Source organism: Rhinoderma darwinii (assembly GCF_050947455.1).
Source record: "Rhinoderma darwinii isolate aRhiDar2 chromosome 2 unlocalized genomic scaffold, aRhiDar2.hap1 SUPER_2_unloc_31, whole genome shotgun sequence".
NCBI classification, from domain to species: domain Eukaryota; kingdom Metazoa; phylum Chordata; class Amphibia; order Anura; family Rhinodermatidae; genus Rhinoderma; species Rhinoderma darwinii.
This window is the reverse complement of record NW_027461698.1, coordinates 1-24281: the sequence shown is the minus strand read 5'-3', so window position 1 is coordinate 24281 and position 24281 is coordinate 1. Positions and strand designations below refer to the sequence as shown.

Genomic DNA, 24281 nt, shown 5'->3' with positions numbered 1-24281 from the left:
TGTGTCGTCTGTGTTTCTGTGTTTCCGGCATTTCACATTGGAACAGCTCATTCACCTTCCTTGTCTTCTCTCCGCCCTCCCTCCTAGGTAGGTTAAAGAGCTGCACCTGAGCCAGCCACTGATTGATGCAGCACCATAGTCAAATAGTGGAGTGGAGTAGGGGAACAGCAAACAGCCATTAAAGCAGCCAGCCCGCCCGTCCGTCACAATGGACCTACCTGTGTACACTAGATGGATGTGATGGAATGTACTGTGGTCCCTACATTTCAAGAAGAAGTAAGAATTGCAGTTGCAACAAACCCTTGCTTGCCTACAAAGAGAGCAGCAATTTGGATTTGTTACTATGTTACCTGGAAGAATAACAAACTGTGCAAGGATGGAGGTTGTAGGAGCAAGGAGAACAAGTTGTCTGTAAAGTTGGTGGATGCCTATTTTCCATTTTGCAGTCCCTTGTCTCCCTCTTGTGGCCTCCTGGAGGCAACTAGCTGTGCAAAAAAAGACAGCCTGGGGGCCGGCTGTTGCAGTGTTGCCCTCTCAGGCAACACTGAGTGACTGACTGAGCCGCACCGTCTTATATAAAGTTCAGACGGAACTTTGCACGTGTCATAGTGGAGACCTCAGGAGCCAGAGCCAGCTTTCTGACATCATAATGGGGCCTCAGAGATAAAAGCCTGGGCCCAGGCAGTGTTGGTCAGTGCTGCACAGCAGGCAGCACTGGACTGGATTAAAGCTGATACAAGGTGTGAAAGGAGAAGGGGTGGCAGTGGGCATGCACTTACTGCTGCTGCTGCTGCTGCTGCTGCTGCCAGTGTTTGCACGGCAGGAGGGCATTTGGGCGTTGCCAGGAAGGCGTTTTTATGTCGATTCCTCCTCTTTCAGCACTGCATTGTGGTGCAAGCAAAAGAAACAAAACGCGCGGCACGTTCGGGTTATCGCTTCTCGGCCTTTTGGCTAAGATCAAGTGTAGTATCTGTTCTTATCAGTTTAATATCTGATACGTCCCCTATCTGGGGACCATATATTAAATGGATTTTTAGAACAGGGAGATGGAAATAGAGCTTGCTCTGTCCACTCCACGCATTGACCTGGTATTGCAGTATTTCCAGGACCGGTGCACCCTTTCCTTATGTGTTTACTAAAATCAGATTCCAAAAGTGCTTTTTGTGTTTGCCATTGTTTTTGTCTTTCGGATGGGATCTCCCCTTTTAATCCCATTATTTCAACACCTGTTGGACAATGCATTTGTACAGTCTTGTGTGATAATGAGCTAATTTATTAAATGCAATTAATTAATACATTGACACCTCTTGTTTTGTGTCGTCTGTGTTTCTGTGTTTCCGGCATTTCACATTGGAACAGCTCATTCACCTTCCTTGTCTTCTCTCCGCCCTCCCTCCTAGGTAGGTTAAAGAGCTGCACCTGAGCCAGCCACTGATTGATGCAGCACCATAGTCAAATAGTGGAGTGGAGTAGGGGAACAGCAAACAGCCATTAAAGCAGCCAGCCCGCCCGTCACAATGGACCTACCTGTGTACACTAGATGGATGTGATGGAATGTACTGTGGTCCCTACATTTCAAGAAGAAGTAAGAATTGCAGTTGCAACAAACCCTTGCTTGCCTACAAAGAGAGCAGCAATTTGGATTTGTTACTATGTTACCTGGAAGAATAACAAACTGTGCAAGGATGGAGGTTGTAGGAGCAAGGAGAACAAGTTGTCTGTAAAGTTGGTGGATGCCTATTTTCCATTTTGCAGTCCCTTGTCTCCCTCTTGTGGCCTCCTGGAGGCAACTAGCTGTGCAAAAAAAAGACAGCCTGGGGGCCGGCTGTTGCAGTGTTGCCCTCTCAAGCAACACTGAGTGACTGACTGAGCCGCACCGTCTTATATAAAGTTCAGACGGAACTTTGCACGTGTCATAGTGGAGACCTCAGGAGCCAGAGCCAGCTTTCTGACATCATAATGGGGCCTCAGAGATAAAAGCCTGGGCCCAGGCAGTGTTGGTCAGTGCTGCTCAGCAGGCAGCACTGGACTGGATTAAAGCTGATACAAGGTGTGAAAGGAGAAGGGGTGGCAGTGGGCATGCACTTACTGCTGCTGCTGCTGCTGCCAGTGTTTGCACGGCAGGAGGGCATTTGGGCGTTGCCAGGAAGGCGTTTTTATGTCGATTCCTCCTCTTTCAGCACTGCATTGTGGTGCAAGCAAAAGAAGCAAAACGCGCGGCACGTTCGGGTTATCGCTTCTCGGCCTTTTGGCTAAGATCAAGTGTAGTATCTGTTCTTATCAGTTTAATATCTGATACGTCCCCTATCTGGGGACCATATATTAAATGGATTTTTAGAACAGGGAGATGGAAATAGAGCTTGCTCTGTCCACTCCACGCATTGACCTGGTATTGCAGTATTTCCAGGACCGGTGCACACTTTCCTTATGTGTTTACTAAAATCAGATTCCAAAAGTGCTTTTTGTGTTTGCCATTGTTTTTGTCTTTCGGATGGGATCTCCCCTTTTAATCCCATTATTTCAACACCTGTTGGACAATGCATTTGTACAGTCATGTGTGATAATGAGCTAATTTATTAAATGCAATTAATTAATACATTGCCACCTCTTGTTTTGTGTCGTCTGTGTTTCTGTGTTTCCGGCATTTCACATTGGAACAGCTCATTCACCTTCCTTGTCTTCTCTCCGCCCTCCCTCCTAGGTAGGTTAAAGAGCTGCACCTGAGCCAGCCAGTGATTGATGCAGCACCATAGTCAAATAGTGGAGTGGAGTAGGGGAACAGCAAACAGCCATTAAAGCAGCCAGCCCGCCCGTCACAATGGACCTACCTGTGTACACTAGATGGATGTGATGGAATGTACTGTGGTCCCTACATTTCAAGAAGAAGTAAGAATTGCAGTTGCAACAAACCCTTGCTTGCCTACAAAGAGAGCAGCAATTTGGATTTGTTACTATGTTACCTGGAAGAATAACAAACTGTGCAAGGATGGAGGTTGTAGGAGCAAGGAGAACAAGTTGTCTGTAAAGTTGGTGGATGCCTATTTTCCATTTTGCAGTCCCTTGTCTCCCTCTTGTGGCCTCCTGGAGGCAACTAGCTGTGCAAAAAAAAGACAGCCTGGGGGCCGGCTGTTGCAGTGTTGCCCTCTCAGGCAACACTGAGTGACTGACTGAGCCGCACCGTCTTATATAAAGTTCAGACGGAACTTTGCACGTGTCATAGTGGAGACCTCAGGAGCCAGAGCCAGCTTTCTGACATCATAATGGGGCCTCAGAGATAAAAGCCTGGGCCCAGGCAGTGTTGGTCAGTGCTGCTCAGCAGGCAGCACTGGACTGGATTAAAGCTGATACAAGGTGTGAAAGGAGAAGGGGTGGCAGTGGGCATGCACTTACTGCTGCTGCTGCTGCTGCTGCTGCTGCCAGTGTTTGCACGGCAGGAGGGCATTTGGGCGTTGCCAGGAAGGCGTTTTTATGTCGATTCCTCCTCTTTCAGCACTGCATTGTGGTGCAAGCAAAAGAAGCAAAACGCGCGGCACGTTCGGGTTATCGCTTCTCGGCCTTTTGGCTAAGATCAAGTGTAGTATCTGTTCTTATCAGTTTAATATCTGATACGTCCCCTATCTGGGGACCATATATTAAATGGATTTTTAGAACAGGGAGATGGAAATAGAGCTTGCTCTGTCCATTCCACGCATTGACCTGGTATTGCAGTATTTCCAGGACCGGTGCACCCTTTCCTTATGTGTTTACTAAAATCAGATTCCAAAAGTGCTTTTTGTGTTTGCCATTGTTTTTGTCTTTCGGATGGGATCTCCCCTTTTAATCCCATTATTTCAACACCTGTTGGACAATGCATTTGTACAGTCATGTGTGATAATGAGCTAATTTATTAAATGCAATTAATTAATACATTGCCACCTCTTGTTTTGTGTCGTCTGTGTTTCTGTGTTTCCGGCATTTCACATTGGAACAGCTCATTCACCTTCCTTGTCTTCTCTCCGCCCTCCCTCCTAGGTAGGTTAAAGAGCTGCACCTGAGCCAGCCACTGATTGATGCAGCACCATAGTCAAATAGTGGAGTGGAGTAGGGGAACAGCAAACAGCCATTAAAGCAGCCAGCCCGCCCGCCCGCCAGCCCGTCACAATGGACCTACCTTTGTACACTAGATGGATGTGATGGAATGTACTGTGGTCCCTACATTTCAAGAAGAAGTAAGAATTGCAGTTGCAACAAACCCTTGCTTGCCTACAAAGAGAGCAGCAATTTGGATTTGTTACTATGTTACCTGGAAGAATAACAAACTGTGCAAGGATGGAGGTTGTAGGAGCAAGGAGAACAAGTTGTCTGTAAAGTTGGTGGATGCCTATTTTCCATTTTGCAGTCCCTTGTCTCCCTCTTGTGGCCTCCTGGAGGCAACTAGCTGTGCAAAAAAAAGACAGCCTGGGGGCCGGCTGTTGCAGTGTTGCCCTCTCAGGCAACACTGAGTGACTGACTGAGCCGCACCGTCTTATATAAAGTTCAGACGGAACTTTGCACGTGTCATAGTGGAGACCTCAGGAGCCAGAGCCAGCTTTCTGACATCATAATGGGGCCTCAGAGATAAAAGCCTGGGCCCAGGCAGTGTTGGTCAGTGCTGCTCAGCAGGCAGCACTGGACTGGATTAAAGCTGATACAAGGTGTGAAAGGAGAAGGGGTGGCAGTGGGCATGCACTTACTGCTGCTGCTGCTGCTGCTGCCAGTGTTTGCACGGCAGGAGGGCATTTGGGCGTTGCCAGGAAGGCGTTTTTATGTCGATTCCTCCTCTTTCAGCACTGCATTGTGGTGCAAGCAAAAGAAGCAAAACGCGCGGCACGTTCGGGTTATCGCTTCTCGGCCTTTTGGCTAAGATCAAGTGTAGTATCTGTTCTTATCAGTTTAATATCTGATACGTCCCCTATCTGGGGACCATATATTAAATGGATTTTTAGAACAGGGAGATGGAAATAGAGCTTGCTCTGTCCACTCCACGCATTGACCTGGTATTGCAGTATTTCCAGGACCGGTGCACCCTTTCCTTATGTGTTTACTAAAATCAGATTCCAAAAGTGCTTTTTGTGTTTGCCATTGTTTTTGTCTTTCGGATGGGATCTCCCCTTTTAATCCCATTATTTCAACACCTGTTGGACAATGCATTTGTACAGTCATGTGTGATAATGAGCTAATTTATTAAATGCAATTAATTAATACATTGCCACCTCTTGTTTTGTGTCGTCTGTGTTTCTGTGTTTCCGGCATTTCACATTGGAACAGCTCATTCACCTTCCTTGTCTTCTCTCCGCCCTCCCTCCTAGGTAGGTTAAAGAGCTGCACCTGAGCCAGCCACTGATTGATGCAGCACCATAGTCAAATAGTGGAGTGGAGTAGGGGAACAGCAAACAGCCATTAAAGCAGCCAGCCCGCCCGCCCGCCCGCCCGCCCGTCACAATGGACCTACCTGTGTACACTAGATGGATGTGATGGAATGTACTGTGGTCCCTACATTTCAAGAAGAAGTAAGAATTGCAGTTGCAACAAACCCTTGCTTGCCTACAAAGAGAGCAGCAATTTGGATTTGTTACTATGTTACCTGGAAGAATAACAAACTGTGCAAGGATGGAGGTTGTAGGAGCAAGGAGAACAAGTTGTCTGTAAAGTTGGTGGATGCCTATTTTCCATTTTGCAGTCCCTTGTCTCCCTCTTGTGGCCTCCTGGAGGCAACTAGCTGTGCAAAAAAAAGACAGCCTGGGGGCCGGCTGTTGCAGTGTTGCCCTCTCAGGCAACACTGAGTGACTGACTGAGCCGCACCGTCTTATATAAAGTTCAGACGGAACTTTGCACGTGTCATAGTGGAGACCTCAGGAGCCAGAGCCAGCTTTCTGACATCATAATGGGGCCTCAGAGATAAAAGCCTGGGCCCAGGCAGTGTTGGTCAGTGCTGCTCAGCAGGCAGCACTGGACTGGATTAAAGCTGATACAAGGTGTGAAAGGAGAAGGGGTGGCAGTGGGCATGCACTTACTGCTGCTGCTGCTGCTGCTGCTGCTGCCAGTGTTTGCACGGCAGGAGGGCATTTGGGCGTTGCCAGGAAGGCGTTTTTATGTCGATTCCTCCTCTTTCAGCACTGCATTGTGGTGCAAGCAAAAGAAGCAAAACGCGCGGCACGTTCGGGTTATCGCTTCTCGGCCTTTTGGCTAAGATCAAGTGTAGTATCTGTTCTTATCAGTTTAATATCTGATACGTCCCCTATCTGGGGACCATATATTAAATGGATTTTTAGAACAGGGAGATGGAAATAGAGCTTGCTCTGTCCACTCCACGCATTGACCTGGTATTGCAGTATTTCCAGGACCGGTGCACCCTTTCCTTATGTGTTTACTAAAATCAGATTCCAAAAGTGCTTTTTGTGTTTGCCATTGTTTTTGTCTTTCGGATGGGATCTCCCCTTTTAATCCCATTATTTCAACACCTGTTGGACAATGCATTTGTACAGTCATGTGTGATAATGAGCTAATTTATTAAATGCAATTAATTAATACATTGACACCTCTTGTTTTGTGTCGTCTGTGTTTCTGTGTTTCCGGCATTTCACATTGGAACAGCTCATTCACCTTCCTTGTCTTCTCTCCGCCCTCCCTCCTAGGTAGGTTAAAGAGCTGCACCTGAGCCAGCCACTGATTGATGCAGCACCATAGTCAAATAGTGGAGTGGAGTAGGGGAACAGCAAACAGCCATTAAAGCAGCCAGCCCGCCCGCCCGCCCCCCCGTCACAATGGACCTACCTGTGTACACTAGATGGATGTGATGGAATGTACTGTGGTCCCTACATTTCAAGAAGAAGTAAGAATTGCAGTTGCAACAAACCCTTGCTTGCCTACAAAGAGAGCAGCAATTTGGATTTGTTACTATGTTACCTGGAAGAATAACAAACTGTGCAAGGATGGAGGTTGTAGGAGCAAGGAGAACAAGTTGTCTGTAAAGTTGGTGGATGCCTATTTTCCATTTTGCAGTCCCTTGTCTCCCTCTTGTGGCCTCCTGGAGGCAACTAGCTGTGCAAAAAAAAGACAGCCTGGGGGCCGGCTGTTGCAGTGTTGCCCTCTCAGGCAACACTGAGTGACTGACTGAGCCGCACCGTCTTATATAAAGTTCAGACGGAACTTTGCACGTGTCATAGTGGAGACCTCAGGAGCCAGAGCCAGCTTTCTGACATCATAATGGGGCCTCAGAGATAAAAGCCTGGGCCCCAGGCAGTGTTGGTCAGTGCTGCTCAGCAGGCAGCACTGGACTGGATTAAAGCTGATACAAGGTGTGAAAGGAGAAGGGGTGGCAGTGGGCATGCACTTACTGCTGCTGCTGCTGCTGCTGCCAGTGTTTGCACGGCAGGAGGGCATTTGGGCGTTGCCAGGAAGGCGTTTTTATGTCGATTCCTCCTCTTTCAGCACTGCATTGTGGTGCAAGCAAAAGAAGCAAAACGCGCGGCACGTTCGGGTTATCGCTTCTCGGCCTTTTGGCTAAGATCAAGTGTAGTATCTGTTCTTATCAGTTTAATATCTGATACGTCCCCTATCTGGGGACCATATATTAAATGGATTTTTAGAACAGGGAGATGGAAATAAAGCTTGCTCTGTCCACTCCACGCATTGACCTGGTATTGCAGTATTTCCAGGACCGGTGCACACTTTCCTTATGTGTTTACTAAAATCAGATTCCAAAAGTGCTTTTTGTGTTTGCCATTGTTTTTGTCTTTCGGATGGGATCTCCCCTTTTAATCCCATTATTTCAACACCTGTTGGACAATGCATTTGTACAGTCATGTGTGATAATGAGCTAATTTATTAAATGCAATTAATTAATACATTGCCACCTCTTGTTTTGTGTCATCTGTGTTTCTGTGTTTCCGGCATTTCACATTGGAACAGCTCATTCACCTTCCTTGTCTTCTCTCCGCCCTCCCTCCTAGGTAGGTTAAAGAGCTGCACCTGAGCCAGCCACTGATTGATGCAGCACCATAGTCAAATAGTGGAGTGGAGTAGGGGAACAGCAAACAGCCATTAAAGCAGCCAGCCCGCCCGCCCGCCCGCCCGCCCGTCACAATGGACCTACCTGTGTACACTAGATGGATGTGATGGAATGTACTGTGGTCCCTACATTTCAAGAAGAAGTAAGAATTGCAGTTGCAACAAACCCTTGCTTGCCTACAAAGAGAGCAGCAATTTGGATTTGTTACTATGTTACCTGGAAGAATAACAAACTGTGCAAGGATGGAGGTTGTAGGAGCAAGGAGAACAAGTTGTCTGTAAAGTTGGTGGATGCCTATTTTCCATTTTGCAGTCCCTTGTCTCCCTCTTGTGGCCTCCTGGAGGCAACTAGCTGTGCAAAAAAAAGACAGCCTGGGGGCCGGCTGTTGCAGTGTTGCCCTCTCAGGCAACACTGAGTGACTGACTGAGCCGCACCGTCTTATATAAAGTTCAGACGGAACTTTGCACGTGTCATAGTGGAGACCTCAGGAGCCAGAGCCAGCTTTCTGACATCATAATGGGGCCTCAGAGATAAAAGCCTGGGCCCAGGCAGTGTTGGTCAGTGCTGCTCAGCTGGCTGCACTGGACTGGATTAAAGCTGATACAAGGTGTGAAAGGAGAAGGGGTGGCAGTGGGCATGCACTTACTGCTGCTGCTGCTGCTGCTGCTGCTGCCAGTGTTTGCACGGCAGGAGGGCATTTGGGCGTTGCCAGGAAGGCGTTTTTATGTCGATTCCTCCTCTTTCAGCACTGCATTGTGGTGCAAGCAAAAGAAGCAAAACGCGCGGCACGTTCGGGTTATCGCTTCTCGGCCTTTTGGCTAAGATCAAGTGTAGTATCTGTTCTTATCAGTTTAATATCTGATACGTCCCCTATCTGGGGACCATATATTAAATGGATTTTTAGAACAGGGAGATGGAAATAGAGCTTGCTCTGTCCACTCCACGCATTGACCTGGTATTGCAGTATTTCCAGGACCGGTGCACCCTTTCCTTATGTGTTTACTAAAATCAGATTCCAAAAGTGCTTTTTGTGTTTGCCATTGTTTTTGTCTTTCGGATGGGATCTCCCCTTTTAATCCCATTATTTCAACACCTGTTGGACAATGCATTTGTACAGTCATGTGTGATAATGAGCTAATTTATTAAATGCAATTAATTAATACATTGCCACCTCTTGTTTTGTGTCGTCTGTGTTTCTGTGTTTCCGGCATTTCACATTGGAACAGCTCATTCACCTTCCTTGTCTTCTCTCCGCCCTCCCTCCTAGGTAGGTTAAAGAGCTGCACCTGAGCCAGCCACTGATTGATGCAGCACCATAGTCAAATAGTGGAGTGGAGTAGGGGAACAGCAAACAGCCATTAAAGCAGCCAGCCCGCCCGCCCGCCCGCCCGCCCGTCACAATGGACCTACCTGTGTACACTAGATGGATGTGATGGAATGTACTGTGGTCCCTACATTTCAAGAAGAAGTAAGAATTGCAGTTGCAACAAACCCTTGCTTGCCTACAAAGAGAGCAGCAATTTGGATTTGTTACTATGTTACCTGGAAGAATAACAAACTGTGCAAGGATGGAGGTTGTAGGAGCAAGGAGAACAAGTTGTCTGTAAAGTTGGTGGATGCCTATTTTCCATTTTGCAGTCCCTTGTCTCCCTCTTGTGGCCTCCTGGAGGCAACTAGCAGTGCAAAAAAAAGACAGCCTGGGGGCCGGCTGTTGCAGTGTTGCCCTCTCAGGCAACACTGAGTGACTGACTGAGCCGCACCGTCTTATATAAAGTTCAGACGGAACTTTGCACGTGTCATAGTGGAGACCTCAGGAGCCAGAGCCAGCTTTCTGACATCATAATGGGGCCTCAGAGATAAAAGCCTGGGCCCAGGCAGTGTTGGTCAGTGCTGCTCAGCAGGCAGCACTGGACTGGATTAAAGCTGATACAAGGTGTGAAAGGAGAAGGGGTGGCAGTGGGCATGCACTTACTGCTGCTGCTGCTGCTGCCAGTGTTTGCACGGCAGGAGGGCATTTGGGCGTTGCCAGGAAGGCGTTTTTATGTCGATTCCTCCTCTTTCAGCACTGCATTGTGGTGCAAGCAAAAGAAGCAAAACGCGCGGCACGTTCGGGTTATCGCTTCTCGGCCTTTTGGCTAAGATCAAGTGTAGTATCTGTTCTTATCAGTTTAATATCTGATACGTCCCCTATCTGGGGACCATATATTAAATGGATTTTTAGAACAGGGAGATGGAAATAGAGCTTGCTCTGTCCACTCCACGCATTGACCTGGTATTGCAGTATTTCCAGGACCGGTGCACCCTTTCCTTATGTGTTTACTAAAATCAGATTCCAAAAGTGCTTTTTGTGTTTGCCATTGTTTTTGTCTTTCGGATGGGATCTCCCCTTTTAATCCCATTATTTCAACACCTGTTGGACAATGCATTTGTACAGTCATGTGTGATAATGAGCTAATTTATTAAATGCAATTAATTAATACATTGCCACCTCTTGTTTTGTGTCGTCTGTGTTTCTGTGTTTCCGGCATTTCACATTGGAACAGCTCATTCACCTTCCTTGTCTTCTCTCCGCCCTCCCTCCTAGGTAGGTTAAAGAGCTGCACCTGAGCCAGCCACTGATTGATGCAGCACCATAGTCAAATAGTGGAGTGGAGTAGGGGAACAGCAAACAGCCATTAAAGCAGCCAGCCAGCCCGCCCGCCCGCCCGCCCGTCACAATGGACCTACCTGTGTACACTAGATGGATGTGATGGAATGTACTGTGGTCCCTACATTTCAAGAAGAAGTAAGAATTGCAGTTGCAACAAACCCTTGCTTGCCTACAAAGAGAGCAGCAATTTGGATTTGTTACTATGTTACCTGGAAGAATAACAAACTGTGCAAGGATGGAGGTTGTAGGAGCAAGGAGAACAAGTTGTCTGTAAAGTTGGTGGATGCCTATTTTCCATTTTGCAGTCCCTTGTCTCCCTCTTGTGGCCTCCTGGAGGCAACTAGCTGTGCAAAAAAAAGACAGCCTGGGGGCCGGCTGTTGCAGTGTTGCCCTCTCAGGCAACACTGAGTGACTGACTGAGCCGCACCGTCTTATATAAAGTTCAGACGGAACTTTGCACGTGTCATAGTGGAGACCTCAGGAGCCAGAGCCAGCTTTCTGACATCATAATGGGGCCTCAGAGATAAAAGCCTGGGCCCAGGCAGTATTGGTCAGTGCTGCTCAGCAGGCAGCACTGGACTGGATTAAAGCTGATACAAGGTGTGAAAGGAGAAGGGGTGGCAGTGGGCATGCACTTACTGCTGCTGCTGCTGCTGCCAGTGTTTGCACGGCAGGAGGGCATTTGGGCGTTGCCAGGAAGGCGTTTTTATGTCGATTCCTCCTCTTTCAGCACTGCATTGTGGTGCAAGCAAAAGGAGCAAAACGCGCGGCACGTTCGGGTTATCGCTTCTCGGCCTTTTGGCTAAGATCAAGTGTAGTATCTGTTCTTATCAGTTTAATATCTGATACGTCCCCTATCTGGGGACCATATATTAAATGGATTTTTAGAACAGGGAGATGGAAATAGAGCTTGCTCTGTCCACTCCACACATTGACCTGGTATTGCAGTATTTCCAGGACCGGTGCACCCTTTCCTTATGTGTTTACTAAAATCAGATTCCAAAAGTGCTTTTTGTGTTTGCCATTGTTTTTGTCTTTCGGATGGGATCTCCCCTTTTAATCCCATTATTTCAACACCTGTTGGACAATGCATTTGTACAGTCATGTGTGATAATGAGCTAATTTATTAAATGCAATTAATTAATACATTGCCACCTCTTGTTTTGTGTCGTCTGTGTTTCTGTGTTTCCGGCATTTCACATTGGAACAGCTCATTCACCTTCCTTGTCTTCTCTCCGCCCTCCCTCCTAGGTAGGTTAAAGAGCTGCACCTGAGCCAGCCACTGATTGATGCAGCACCATAGTCAAATAGTGGAGTGGAGTAGGGGAACAGCAAACAGCCATTAAAGCAGCCAGCCCGCCCGCCCGCCCGTCACAATGGACCTACCTGTGTACACTAGATGGATGTGATGGAATGTACTGTGGTCCCTACATTTCAAGAAGAAGTAAGAATTGCAGTTGCAACAAACCCTTGCTTGCCTACAAAGAGAGCAGCAATTTGGATTTGTTACTATGTTACCTGGAAGAATAACAAACTGTGCAAGGATGGAGGTTGTAGGAGCAAGGAGAACAAGTTGTCTGCAAAGTTGGTGGATGCCTATTTTCCATTTTGCAGTCCCTTGTCTCCCTCTTGTGGCCTCCTGGAGGCAACTAGCTGTGCAAAAAAAAGACAGCCTGGGGGCCGGCTGTTGCAGTGTTGCCCTCTCAGGCAACACTGAGTGACTGACTGAGCCGCACCGTCTTATATAAAGTTCAGACGGAACTTTGCACGTGTCATAGTGGAGACCTCAGGAGCCAGAGCCAGCTTTCTGACATCATAATGGGGCCTCAGAGATAAAAGCCTGGGCCCAGGCAGTGTTGGTCAGTGCTGCTCAGCAGGCAGCACTGGACTGGATTAAAGCTGATACAAGGTGTGAAAGGAGAAGGGGTGGCAGTGGGCATGCACTTACTGCTGCTGCTGCTGCTGCTGCTGCCAGTGTTTGCACGGCAGGAGGGCATTTGGGCGTTGCCAGGAAGGCGTTTTTATGTCGATTCCTCCTCTTTCAGCACTGCATTGTGGTGCAAGCAAAAGAAGCAAAACGCGCGGCACGTTCGGGTTATCGCTTCTCGGCCTTTTGGCTAAGATCAAGTGTAGTATCTGTTCTTATCAGTTTAATATCTGATACGTCCCCTATCTGGGGACCATATATTAAATGGATTTTTAGAACAGGGAGATGGAAATAGAGCTTGCTCTGTCCACTCCACGCATTGACCTGGTATTGCAGTATTTCCAGGACCGGTGCACACTTTCCTTATGTGTTTACTAAAATCAGATTCCAAAAGTGCTTTTTGTGTTTGCCATTGTTTTTGTCTTTCGGATGGGATCTCCCCTTTTAATCCCATTATTTCAACACCTGTTGGACAATGCATTTGTACAGTCATGTGTGATAATGAGCTAATTTATTAAATGCAATTAATTAATACATTGCCACCTCTTGTTTTGTGTCGTCTGTGTTTCTGTGTTTCCGGCATTTCACATTGGAACAGCTCATTCACCTTCCTTGTCTTCTCTCCGCCCTCCCTCCTAGGTAGGTTAAAGAGCTGCACCTGAGCCAGCCAGTGATTGATGCAGCACCATAGTCAAATAGTGGAGTGGAGTAGGGGAACAGCAAACAGCCATTAAAGCAGCCAGCCCGCCCGCCCGCCCGCCCGTCACAATGGACCTACCTGTGTACACTAGATGGATGTGATGGAATGTACTGTGGTCCCTACATTTCAAGAAGAAGTAAGAATTGCAGTTGCAACAAACCCTTGCTTGCCTACAAAGAGAGCAGCAATTTGGATTTGTTACTATGTTACCTGGAAGAATAACAAACTGTGCAAGGATGGAGGTTGTAGGAGCAAGGAGAACAAGTTGTCTGTAAAGTTGGTGGATGCCTATTTTCCATTTTGCAGTCCCTTGTCTCCCTCTTGTGGCCTCCTGGAGGCAACTAGCTGTGCAAAAAAAAGACAGCCTGGGGGCCGGCTGTTGCAGTGTTGCCCTCTCAGGCAACACTGAGTGACTGACTGAGCCGCACCGTCTTATATAAAGTTCAGACGGAACTTTGCACGTGTCATAGTGGAGACCTCAGGAGCCAGAGCCAGCTTTCTGACATCATAATGGGCCTCAGAGATAAAAGCCTGGGCCCAGGCAGTGTTGGTCAGTGCTGCTCAGCAGGCAGCACTGGACTGGATTAAAGCTGATACAAGGTGTGAAAGGAGAAGGGGTGGCAGTGGGCATGCACTTACTGCTGCTGCTGCTGCTGCTGCTGCTGCTGCCAGTGTTTGCACGGCAGGAGGGCATTTGGGCGTTGCCAGGAAGGCGTTTTTATGTCGATTCCTCCTCTTTCAGCACTGCATTGTGGTGCAAGCAAAAGAAGCAAAACGCGCGGCACGTTCGGGTTATCGCTTCTCGGCCTTTTGGCTAAGATCAAGTGTAGTATCTGTTCTTATCAGTTTAATATCTGATACGTCCCCTATCTGGGGACCATATATTAAATGGATTTTTAGAACAGGGAGATGGAAATAGAGCTTGCTCTGTCCACTCCACGCATTGACCTGGTATTGCAGTATTTCCAGGACCGGTGCACCCTTTCCTTATGTGTTTACTAAAATCAGATTCCAAAAGTGCTTTTTGTGTTTGCCATTGTTTTTGTCTTTCGGATGGGATCTCCCCTTTTAATCCCATTATTTCAACACCTGTTGGACAATGCATTTGTACAGTCATGTGTGATAATGAGCTAATTTATTAAATGCAATTAATTAATACATTGCCACCTCTTGTTTTGTGTCGTCTGTGTTTCTGTGTTTCCGGCATTTCACATTGGAACAGCTCATTCACCTTCCTTGTCTTCTCTCCGCCCTCCCTCCTAGGTAGGTTAAAGAGCTGCACCTGAGCCAGCCACTGATTGATGCAGCACCATAGTCAAATAGTGGAGTGGAGTAGGGGAACAGCAAACAGCCATTAAAGAAGCCAGCCCGCCCGCCCGCCCGCCCGTCACAATGGACCTACCTGTGTACACTAGATGGATGTGATGGAATGTACTGTGGTCCCTACATTTCAAGAAGAAGTAAGAATTGCAGTTGCAACAAACCCTTGCTTGCCTACAAAGAGAGCAGCAATTTGGATTTGTTACTATGTTACCTGGAAGAATAACAAACTGTGCAAGGATGGAGGTTGTAGGAGCAAGGAGAACAAGTTGTCTGTAAAGTTGGTGCATGCCTATTTTCCATTTTGCAGTCCCTTGTCTCCCTCTTGTGGCCTCCTGGAGGCAACTAGCTGTGCAAAAAAAAGACAGCCTGGGGGCCGGCTGTTGCAGTGTTGCCCTCTCAGGCAACACTGAGTGACTGACTGAGCCACACCGTCTTATATAAAGTTCAAACGGAACTTTGCACGTGTCATAGTGGAGACCTCAGGAGCCAGAGCCAGCTTTCTGACATCATAATGGGGCCTCAGAGATAAAAGCCTGGGCCCAGGCAGTGTTGGTCAGTGCTGCTCAGCAGGCAGCACTGGACTGGATTAAAGCTGATACAAGGTGTGAAAGGAGAAGGGGTGGCAGTGGGCATGCACTTACTGCTGCTGCTGCTGCTGCCAGTGTTTGCACGGCAGGAGGGCATTTGGGCGTTGCCAGGAAGGCGTTTTTATGTCGATTCCTCCTCTTTCAGCACTGCATTGTGGTGCAAGCAAAAGAAGCAAAACGCGCGGCACGTTCGGGTTATCGCTTCTCGGCCTTTTGGCTAAGATCAAGTGTAGTATCTGTTCTTATCAGTTTAATATCTGATACGTCCCCTATCTGGGGACCATATATTAAATGGATTTTTAGAACAGGGAGATGGAAATAGAGCTTGCTCTGTCCACTCCACGCATTGACCTGGTATTGCAGTATTTCCAGGACCGGTGCACCCTTTCCTTATGTGTTTACTAAAATCAGATTCCAAAAGTGCTTTTTGTGTTTGCCATTGTTTTTGTCTTTCGGATGGGATCTCCCCTTTTAATCCCATTATTTCAACACCTGTTGGACAATGCATTTGTACAGTCATGTGTGATAATGAGCTAATTTATTAAATGCAATTAATTAATACATTGCCACCTCTTGTTTTGTGTCGTCTGTGTTTCTGTGTTTCCGGCATTTCACATTGGAACAGCTCATTCACCTTCCTTGTCTTCTCTCCGCCCTCCCTCCTAGGTAGGTTAAAGAGCTGCACCTGAGCCAGCCACTGATTGATGCAGCACCATAGTCAAATAGTGGAGTGGAGTAGGGGAACAGCAAACAGCCATTAAAGCAGCCAGCCCGCCCGCCCGCCCGCCCGCCCGCCCGTCACAATGGACCTACCTGTGTACACTAGATGGATGTGATGGAATGTACTGTGGTCCCTACATTTCAAGAAGAAGTAAGAATTGCAGTTGCAACAAACCCTTGCTTGCCTACAAAGAGAGCAGCAATTTGGATTTGTTACTATGTTACCTGGAAGAATAACAAACTGTGCAAGGATGGAGGTTGTAGGAGCAAGGAGAACAAGTTGTCTGTAAAGTTGGTGGATGCCTATTTTCCATTTTGCAGTCCCTTGTCTCCCTCTTGTGGCCTCCTGGAGGCAACTAGCTGTGCAAAAAAAAGACAGCCTGGGGGCCGACTGTTGCAGTGTTGCCCTCTCAGGCAACACTGAGTGACTGACTGAGCCGCACCGTCTTATATAAAGTTCAGACGGAACTTTGCACGTGTCATAGTGGAGACCTCAGGAGCCAGAGCCAGCTTTCTGACATCATAATGGGGCCTCAGAGATAAAAGCCTGGGCCCAGGCAGTGTTGGTCAGTGCTGCTCAGCAGGCAGCACTGGACTGGATTAAAGCTGATACAAGGTGTGAAAGGAGAAGGGGTGGCAGTGGGCATGCACTTACTGCTGCTGCTGCTGCTGCCAGTGTTTGCACGGCAGGAGGGCATTTGGGCGTTGCCAGGAAGGCGTTTTTATGTCGATTCCTCCTCTTTCAGCACTGCATTGTGGTGCAAGCAAAAGAAGCAAAACGCGCGGCACGTTCGGGTTATCGCTTCTCGGCCTTTTGGCTAAGATCAAGTGTAGTATCTGTTCTTATCAGTTTAATATCTGATACGTCCCCTATCTGGGGACCATATATTAAATGGATTTTTAGAACAGGGAGATGGAAATAGAGCTTGCTCTGTCCACTCCACGCATTGACCTGGTATTGCAGTATTTCCAGGACCGGTGCACCCTTTCCTTATGTGTTTACTAAAATCAGATTCCAAAAGTGCTTTTTGTGTTTGCCATTGTTTTTGTCTTTCGGATGGGATCTCCCCTTTTAATCCCATTATTTCAACACCTGTTGGACAATGCATTTGTACAGTCATGTGTGATAATGAGCTAATTTTATTAAATGCAATTAATTAATACATTGCCACCTCTTGTTTTGTGTCGTCTGTGTTTCTGTGTTTCCGGTGTGATCGCAATTTGAGTCACGTTACGCCTTGATCTCCATGCAGGTTCAAATCAGGTGGGGGGGGGGGGCGAGCTGCTCGGAGAAGTAACAGATACACTGAGACGTTTCTCAAGGCAAAATACTTCTGACTTTATTTGCAGAGACACAGAGTTTATATAGTAAAAATATCACATGACTACGTGCAGACACACATTTAATCATTTACATTCTTGTGGTTTCTTCCCTTGTGATCTATGTCACAATGTACATTGTTCTTATCTCTTAGTTGTTGATCTGGTGCCTGGTCCTTATCTTATCTTGGCTGTATACACAAACCTTGAACATTAAACATCAAACATTTAAACATTAAACATCTAAACATTAAACATCAAACAGACTCCTTCGTGTCTGGTAAGTCCTTGTAGGGCCCCAATTTCTACTATCTAAAGAATGTCTGCATATCCATTCCATTACCTTTCCCAGAATATATTCTAATACATGTTCCTCTTCCATAACATTTCACTCCTTGGGGTCCCAGATACATTATACATATATTTATTCCATAACAATCCCTCCTTTTGTGATTTTACCAACACCTAAATTCCAATGCTACTTCTATCTCCTGATAGCAAGGCTTCGATCCATTTCTTCACTTGATTCACACAGGTATGTAGGTGGGGTAATCTCACAACACTCTTTCATCATAATGTATAGGCCTCTGTTTGAATGCTTCCCTTATTTTGCAAAATGCATAACAATTGAAACATGTAAGCAATATAAACAATATTATGAAACATATCAAGGGTTGGAATAACACATGCAGTATCTTAGTGGCAGTGGGGGAAAATCCTGTAAATATGTCATACCAATGATGGGCACTGGCATCTTTTATTGCTGACGATAAATTTATTACTTCCTTAGCTGCTATTGTAGCCAATACTTTCACTTTACTTAGAGTTACATTATGGGCTGCTATCAATTTCTTTACGTCTTTAGACTTTTGTAACACTTGTTTTAACTCTTCCAGTGGCAAACTAAAATTTCCATAGGGCAAAGGTTCAGGTACCCATACAGTGGACATTATTTCTTCTAAAGTAGGCAGGAACACTATAGTTTGGTTCCCCCAAGTCAAATGCGTCACATTGTATAGACATCCTGAAAATGGTCCCATGAGATTAAACTGGCTAAGGGTCTGTCTATTGTTAGTTATTAAGCATACATGCTGTGGACCTACTTCAATATAAACCTGTAGGTTAGCTTCTGGGATTATAGTGAGTGCGCATACATTATCCTGGTGCTGCATTAGACAGGGTTCATATATCCCTGACTGTTGATTACATACATATCCTTGCTCTGTTAATTGGCACAAATCTATATTCCTTGTCTTATTTTGAGAGTCTATGTGTGTTCCTTTTATTTCTGGCATCCAATATTGTCCTAATAATGTCACCGGATCAATCATTACCATTGGCATAACAATAAATTTGCATAATAGAGTAGGATTTTTCACATTAAATGCTATTAGTCTTCCTGCACACCATCTAGGTGTACACTCAGTATACTCAGGCTGTAACAATAACCACGTATCATTTCTCTCTCTTACGGGCAGAATGTCTGTCCATTGCCTAACATGACTACTAAACAATTTATTCTTAAAATTATTCATCTGTTCTTGTTGCCACATCGTTTTAAGCGTACATACTGTCCAATTTACAAAAGTTGATACATTCTGTAATGTTCTATATTCGGTTAGCATATTTTCATTGAAAACATTTAGGAACAGTTCATCTATAGCTAACCCTCTCTGTTGTATGGCAAAGGTAGTAGGTAACCATGAGGCACCTATCCTTAATGCAGTAGATGTGTCGTCTCCCACTGAGTTTAATTTGTTCATAACTGTTTCTAACTGTATACCATTCAATACTCCTAATCCCGTTCCTGCCCCTCCTAATAACGTGTCATACCATTCTCTTTTTTGTCTATGGCAGCTGGGGGGTTCAGGGAAGGAAATATTGAAGTGTACATTCTCTTTCTGCTGTTGGGTTACAGCATTCTTACATGTATGTGGTATTCTTTCTAAATTCTGTTCAGTAACATTTGGTTTGTGGCCATCGTGTAAAAATTCAACACATAACACATAGGTAGTTCTATTTTCGATCTTGGTGTTATTGGTGCACCAAAGTCCAAACATACTTTGATCAATAGAGAAAGTAGCAGCCAATTTTGGATATTTGTATTGTGTTTCATTGTAGAACCTCCATCTGTCCGTATTTCTTGGGGCATCATATTTCATCAGAAACCCTACCTGCCGCTGTTCCTGCATAAATGTTCCTTTTGGTATCTGATAACAATCAAGATACCCTTTTAATTTCATAGTTATATTATCACCATCTTTGGGTATTCTTACATACAACATCCGTGAATCTGGGGGTCCATTTTTACATAAGGCTGGTGCAGAGATGGAAATATTGGCAATAGTGCAAAAACTACTCCCGTTCGCTTTTTCCGGAGGGGAAGGTGCACACGTAAAGTTACCGTGTTCCGTTTGGTTGCTCTTCTGTAACCATCCTGCTTTAAAACTTCCACAATCCTGAGGAGGTCGTGTTAATTCTGACGGTGTATGGGGGGCAATTTCTTTCAAGATTAGAATTCCCAACATCCACATAAAAATTCTAAACATCTTCCTTAGAGTCTTCTTTCGTTTGTACTGTAATTTTTTTGCAATGGCTGGCGTGAATCCAACTTGTCTTTCCTTCGAGCTTCACTGAGGTGCTTGTAACGAGTAGGACTTGAAACGGTCCGTCAAATCTTGGGTCTAGACTTTTCCTCACGTGTCTCTTAACGACTACCCAATCTCCCGGTTCCAGCTTATGCGTCCCTTCAACTGAATCGGGATCTGGAATGGAAGCAAAAACTTGTGCATGCACCTTGGTCAATTGTTTGTTCAGGGTTGACACATAATCTGTTAGTCTACCATACTGCATTTGGAGCACCTGTGGAAAATAACATCCTAATCTGGGAGCCGACCCAAATAAGATCTCATATGGGCTGAGACCTGTTCTTTTTGTGGGCGTGTATCTTACTGAGAACAAGGCTAATGGTAGACACTCGGTCCATGGTTTCCCGGTTTCTACCATTGCTTTTTGGATTTTCAATTTGAGAGTCCCATTTAGTCTCTCAACCTTCCCACTACTTTGTGGATGGTATGGTGTATGTAGGGCTTGACTTATGCCTAGAGCTGACAACACATGGTTCATGATTTCACCCGTAAAATGAGTTCCTCTGTCGCTCTCGATCACCTCTGGAACTCCATATCTGCACACCACCTCGTTGATCAGTTTCTTTGCTGTGGCTACGGCTGTAGCTTTGGTGACTGGAAAAGCTTCTGGCCATCCTGAAAAGAGATCAATACAAACAAGCACATACTCATAGGTACCGACTTTTGGTAATTGAATATAGTCTATCTGTAGTCTCTGGAATGGGTAAATTGGTCTGGGTGTGTGCTTCTGTGGTACTTTTACAGTTCTTCCAATATTATGTGTTGCACAGATCATGCATCCTTGTGTAAAACTGCTGGCCATCACACTAAACCCTGGGGCATACCACACCTTGTTTACCAAGTCCATCATTGCCGTTTTTGACTGGTGTGTCTCTCCATGTGTTATTTGGGCCATCATTGGGAACATTGTCTTAGGCAGGCACAGTTTATTCTTGCATTGCCAGAGGCCATCTTTTCGTAGCGTTGCTCCTTGGGCCGTCCACTTGTCTTTTTCCTCTTCTGTTGCTTGTCCTTGAAGTTTTTGCAGTAGTTCCGGGCTTACAGCTGGTCTTGTTTCCTCTGGATCTTTTATCTGACATACGGCTGCTAACACGGGTAGCTTCTGTGCTGCTTGCTTTGCCGCTTCGTCTGCCAGGGCATTTCCCCTTGCTTCTGGTGTGTTGGCCGTAGTGTGAGCTTTTATCTTTATTACTGCTACCTCAGTGGGTAACATCAGGGTCTCCATCAAGTATTTTACAAAGTCTGCATTCTTTACAGGTGTACCTGCAGAGGTCAAAAATTGTCTTGCCCTCCATATGGGGCCATAATCGTGTGCAATCCCAAAAGCATATCGAGAGTCAGTGTATATATTTGCTGTCTTTCCTTCTGCATATTGGCATGCTGCTGCCAGGGCCTTAAGCTCCGCTTCTTGTGCTGAGCGGGACGCTGGTAAGGAGGCTGCTTCTAGGACTACATCTTCGGTGGTTACTGCATATCCTGTAAGAAAAGATCCTTCTACACAATACCTTGAACCATCCACAAAGAGTATTAGGTCTGGGTTTTGGAGTGGGGTATCTTTTACATGTGCGAACCCCACTGTTTCCTGGGCCATAAGGGCCATACAATCATGTTCATCAGTTTCAGGCAAAAATTGTGACCATACTTTACCTACGTCTTCTCCCCCTTGCTCCAAAGGCAGTAAGGTAGCTGGGTTCAATGTAGTACAGCGGTGTAAAGTAACCTGCTCAGGAAGAAGAAGAGCACAGGTTAATCTCAAATGTCTTGCAGTTGACAAATGCTTCGGCTGTATTTGAGTAAGAATAGCAGTAATATCATGTGGTGCAAACACTTGGACTGGAAATGCTAGGACCAAATCTGAGGCCTTGTCTAACATTGCCTTTACAGCAATGATAGCTCTCACACATGATGGGGAACCTCGGGCCACAGGGTCTAGTCTAGCTGAATAATATGCTACCGGGCGCTGCTGTGGTCCATGACTTTGTGTGAGAACTGCAGTGGCATGTCCATTTTGTTCAGTACAGTACAACCTGAAGGGTTTGTCATAGTCTGGAGTACCAAGGGCTGGAGCTGTTTGTACTACTAATTTAAGGCTATGAAAATTCTCTTCAGCTTCTGGGGTGAGTCCGAATGGCTGACTTTTTAGGCAATCATACAGGGGCTGCATGAGGATCGATGCTGATCTGATCCAGGGTCTGCAGTAAGAGACTAAACCTAAAAATGTACGTAAAGCATTTAAAGATTTTGGAACTGGTATTTGTACAATAGTTTCTACTCTGCTGTGTGTGAGATGCCTCGTGCCTTGTGCTACACAGTGTCCTAAAAATACCACTTGTGTGCAACAAAACTGCAACTTGTCTTTTGATGCTTTGCAGCCATGGTTAGCTAGGAACGTGAGGAGTGACACAGAAGCCTCTGCGCACTCTTGTTGGGAGGGACAGCAAAGGAGTAGATCATCAACATACTGTAATAATACTATTTCCTCGGGAGGCACCCATTCTGCAAGTACCGACTGCATTGCGGCCGTATAGGCACTTGGAGAGTTATGTGCTCCCTGGGGCAAAACAGTCCATGCATACTGTTTTCCCTCATGTGTGAAAGCAAAAAGATACTGACTATCTGGGTGCAATGGGACTGAGAAGAAGGCGTTTGCCAGATCCACCACCGTGAAATGCGAAGATGCTGCTGGGATCTGAGCCAATAATACATGGGGATTTGGCACTATCGGTGTGTAAAAAACTGTTGCCGCATTTACTGCCCTCAGGTCTTGGACCATCCTATATTTTGTAGGTTGGCCTTTTTCTGATTTCTTTTTAACAGGGTATAAGGGAGTGTTACATGGGGACACTATTTCCCTTAGTACTCCTGCTTGTAGGAAGTCCCTGATGCTACTGGTTATAGCATCTGATTGGGCTTGACTGAGGGGGTATTGTTTCTTTTGAGGTAGTGGATGATTGGGTTTCAGTTTGACCTCTACCGGGGGTACTGGCAGTATGCCTACATCTGTAGGACTTTTTGACCACAACTTGTGTGGTACATATTTCAAACATTGTTCTTGCTCTGTGGGAGTATATGCTTGTACGTATGCTTGCATAGAGGTACTCCATGGATTGGTGTCACAAGCCGCTACCAAACACAACTCCTCCTCATTCAGCTGGCCACATAGTTTTACCGTCCCATCTGGCAAATACTCGATGGTGGCCTGTAATTTTTGTAACAGGTCAGCACCAAGCAAGCAAGCAGGAGTAGTATCACAAGTGACCAACCTAGTAACGAGCGAGCTGTGTGGTCCAAACTGGAGTGTGACAGGTTTACTTATTTGATTTTTCACCACAACTCCTCCCACACCCACACATTCTTGATAATCTGGGGACAACATCTCGGACGGAAGTAATTGGGTTTTGATGACAGTCATGGCTGCTCCCGTATCTATAAGGAAGGGTATGGAGGGACCTCCGTTTATCTTTAACGGGACCGTAGGGGCGGGGCCTAAGGAAACTACTTGTATCTGTGTTACTGCCCCTTCCTCGGGATTGCCACTGTCCTATGCTTGGTATGACTGCAGTTGTTGTATCTGCGGAGGTGCTGCTTGCGGGAACTGTCGTGGGCGTTTTGGACCTCTACAGTACCTGGCTACATGTCCTTGCTTCCGACAATTATAGCAAGTTATATCTTTCTGTAATGGCCTTGGTGCCTGTTCCTGTTGCTGGTACTGAGGCTGGTATACTCCAGTACCAACAACTTGTTTTTTTCTTTGCCCTTGTGCTTTTTGACCCTGCTCTATACCTTGTGCTATTTTTAACAGGTCTCCTGGGGCCAAACTTCGGTACTCAGGTCTAGCTACTAACAATGCGTCTTTTATGTGTCGTTTTAGCCCGTCTATAAAACAGTTTGTCAGTAGTCTAGTATCTAGTTGGTTATCTCTTCTGTATCCCATATTTTTCCAGCTTGTCTGAAGTCTAGCATAAAATTTCTCCACTGTTTCACTTTCCTCTTGCGTAAGGTCTGTCAGGTTAAGTCCTAGCTCTGCCTGCTTTTTCACTGCCCATTCTTTCAATTGATTTACCATGTCCTGTCCTGATGGCTCCGTCTGAGCCCAATTCCCTCCTACCGGGGAATCTAAATCATCCATGACAGCAGAGCTATAGATTCCCATTTTGGTATGTATGAGCTGCACTAAGTCTTCCCATGTTGCTGAATACATTTTCTGAATTTGTTCTATATATCTCCAGAAAGGGACAGGCTCTGTCTCCGGGTCAGGGGCTTTCTGAACTAAAGTCAACGCATCCCTAGGGTTCCATGGCTTATATTTATGTTCTCTTCCTTTATTGAAATTCTTGTCAGCTTCAGTCGCAAATAGGTCTGTCAGCACTTGTAACC

The 24281-nt window shown here is 46.0% G+C and overlaps 13 non-coding genes across 13 annotated transcripts; all 13 read left to right on the top strand.

Annotated features, from left to right (window-relative positions):
- Positions 1-931: 931 nt before the first annotated feature.
- On the top strand, positions 932-1122 carry LOC142677288 (U2 spliceosomal RNA). The gene has a single exon (XR_012852322.1). It is a non-coding gene; the product is annotated as a U2 spliceosomal RNA (small nuclear RNA).
- A 1110-nt stretch (positions 1123-2232) lies between these two features.
- LOC142677397 (U2 spliceosomal RNA) lies at positions 2233-2423 on the top strand. The gene has a single exon (XR_012852421.1). It is a non-coding gene; the product is annotated as a U2 spliceosomal RNA (small nuclear RNA).
- A 1119-nt stretch (positions 2424-3542) lies between these two features.
- On the top strand, positions 3543-3733 carry LOC142677413 (U2 spliceosomal RNA). Its single transcript, XR_012852436.1, has one exon. It is a non-coding gene; the product is annotated as a U2 spliceosomal RNA (small nuclear RNA).
- A 1125-nt stretch (positions 3734-4858) lies between these two features.
- LOC142677276 (U2 spliceosomal RNA) lies at positions 4859-5049 on the top strand. The gene has a single exon (XR_012852311.1). It is a non-coding gene; the product is annotated as a U2 spliceosomal RNA (small nuclear RNA).
- Positions 5050-6184: 1135 nt separating this feature from the next.
- On the top strand, positions 6185-6375 carry LOC142677264 (U2 spliceosomal RNA). Its single transcript, XR_012852300.1, has one exon. It is a non-coding gene; the product is annotated as a U2 spliceosomal RNA (small nuclear RNA).
- A 1126-nt stretch (positions 6376-7501) lies between these two features.
- Positions 7502-7692, top strand: LOC142677493 (U2 spliceosomal RNA). The gene has a single exon (XR_012852507.1). It is a non-coding gene; the product is annotated as a U2 spliceosomal RNA (small nuclear RNA).
- A 1135-nt stretch (positions 7693-8827) lies between these two features.
- LOC142677251 (U2 spliceosomal RNA) lies at positions 8828-9018 on the top strand. Its single transcript, XR_012852289.1, has one exon. It is a non-coding gene; the product is annotated as a U2 spliceosomal RNA (small nuclear RNA).
- A 1126-nt stretch (positions 9019-10144) lies between these two features.
- On the top strand, positions 10145-10335 carry LOC142677239 (U2 spliceosomal RNA). The gene has a single exon (XR_012852278.1). It is a non-coding gene; the product is annotated as a U2 spliceosomal RNA (small nuclear RNA).
- A 1126-nt stretch (positions 10336-11461) lies between these two features.
- LOC142677438 (U2 spliceosomal RNA) lies at positions 11462-11652 on the top strand. The gene has a single exon (XR_012852457.1). It is a non-coding gene; the product is annotated as a U2 spliceosomal RNA (small nuclear RNA).
- A 1124-nt stretch (positions 11653-12776) lies between these two features.
- Positions 12777-12967, top strand: LOC142677396 (U2 spliceosomal RNA). The gene has a single exon (XR_012852420.1). It is a non-coding gene; the product is annotated as a U2 spliceosomal RNA (small nuclear RNA).
- A 1133-nt stretch (positions 12968-14100) lies between these two features.
- On the top strand, positions 14101-14291 carry LOC142677227 (U2 spliceosomal RNA). Its single transcript, XR_012852267.1, has one exon. It is a non-coding gene; the product is annotated as a U2 spliceosomal RNA (small nuclear RNA).
- Positions 14292-15413: 1122 nt separating this feature from the next.
- Positions 15414-15604, top strand: LOC142677214 (U2 spliceosomal RNA). The gene has a single exon (XR_012852256.1). It is a non-coding gene; the product is annotated as a U2 spliceosomal RNA (small nuclear RNA).
- A 1130-nt stretch (positions 15605-16734) lies between these two features.
- Positions 16735-16925, top strand: LOC142677202 (U2 spliceosomal RNA). Its single transcript, XR_012852245.1, has one exon. It is a non-coding gene; the product is annotated as a U2 spliceosomal RNA (small nuclear RNA).
- The last annotated feature ends 7356 nt before the right edge of the window (positions 16926-24281 follow it).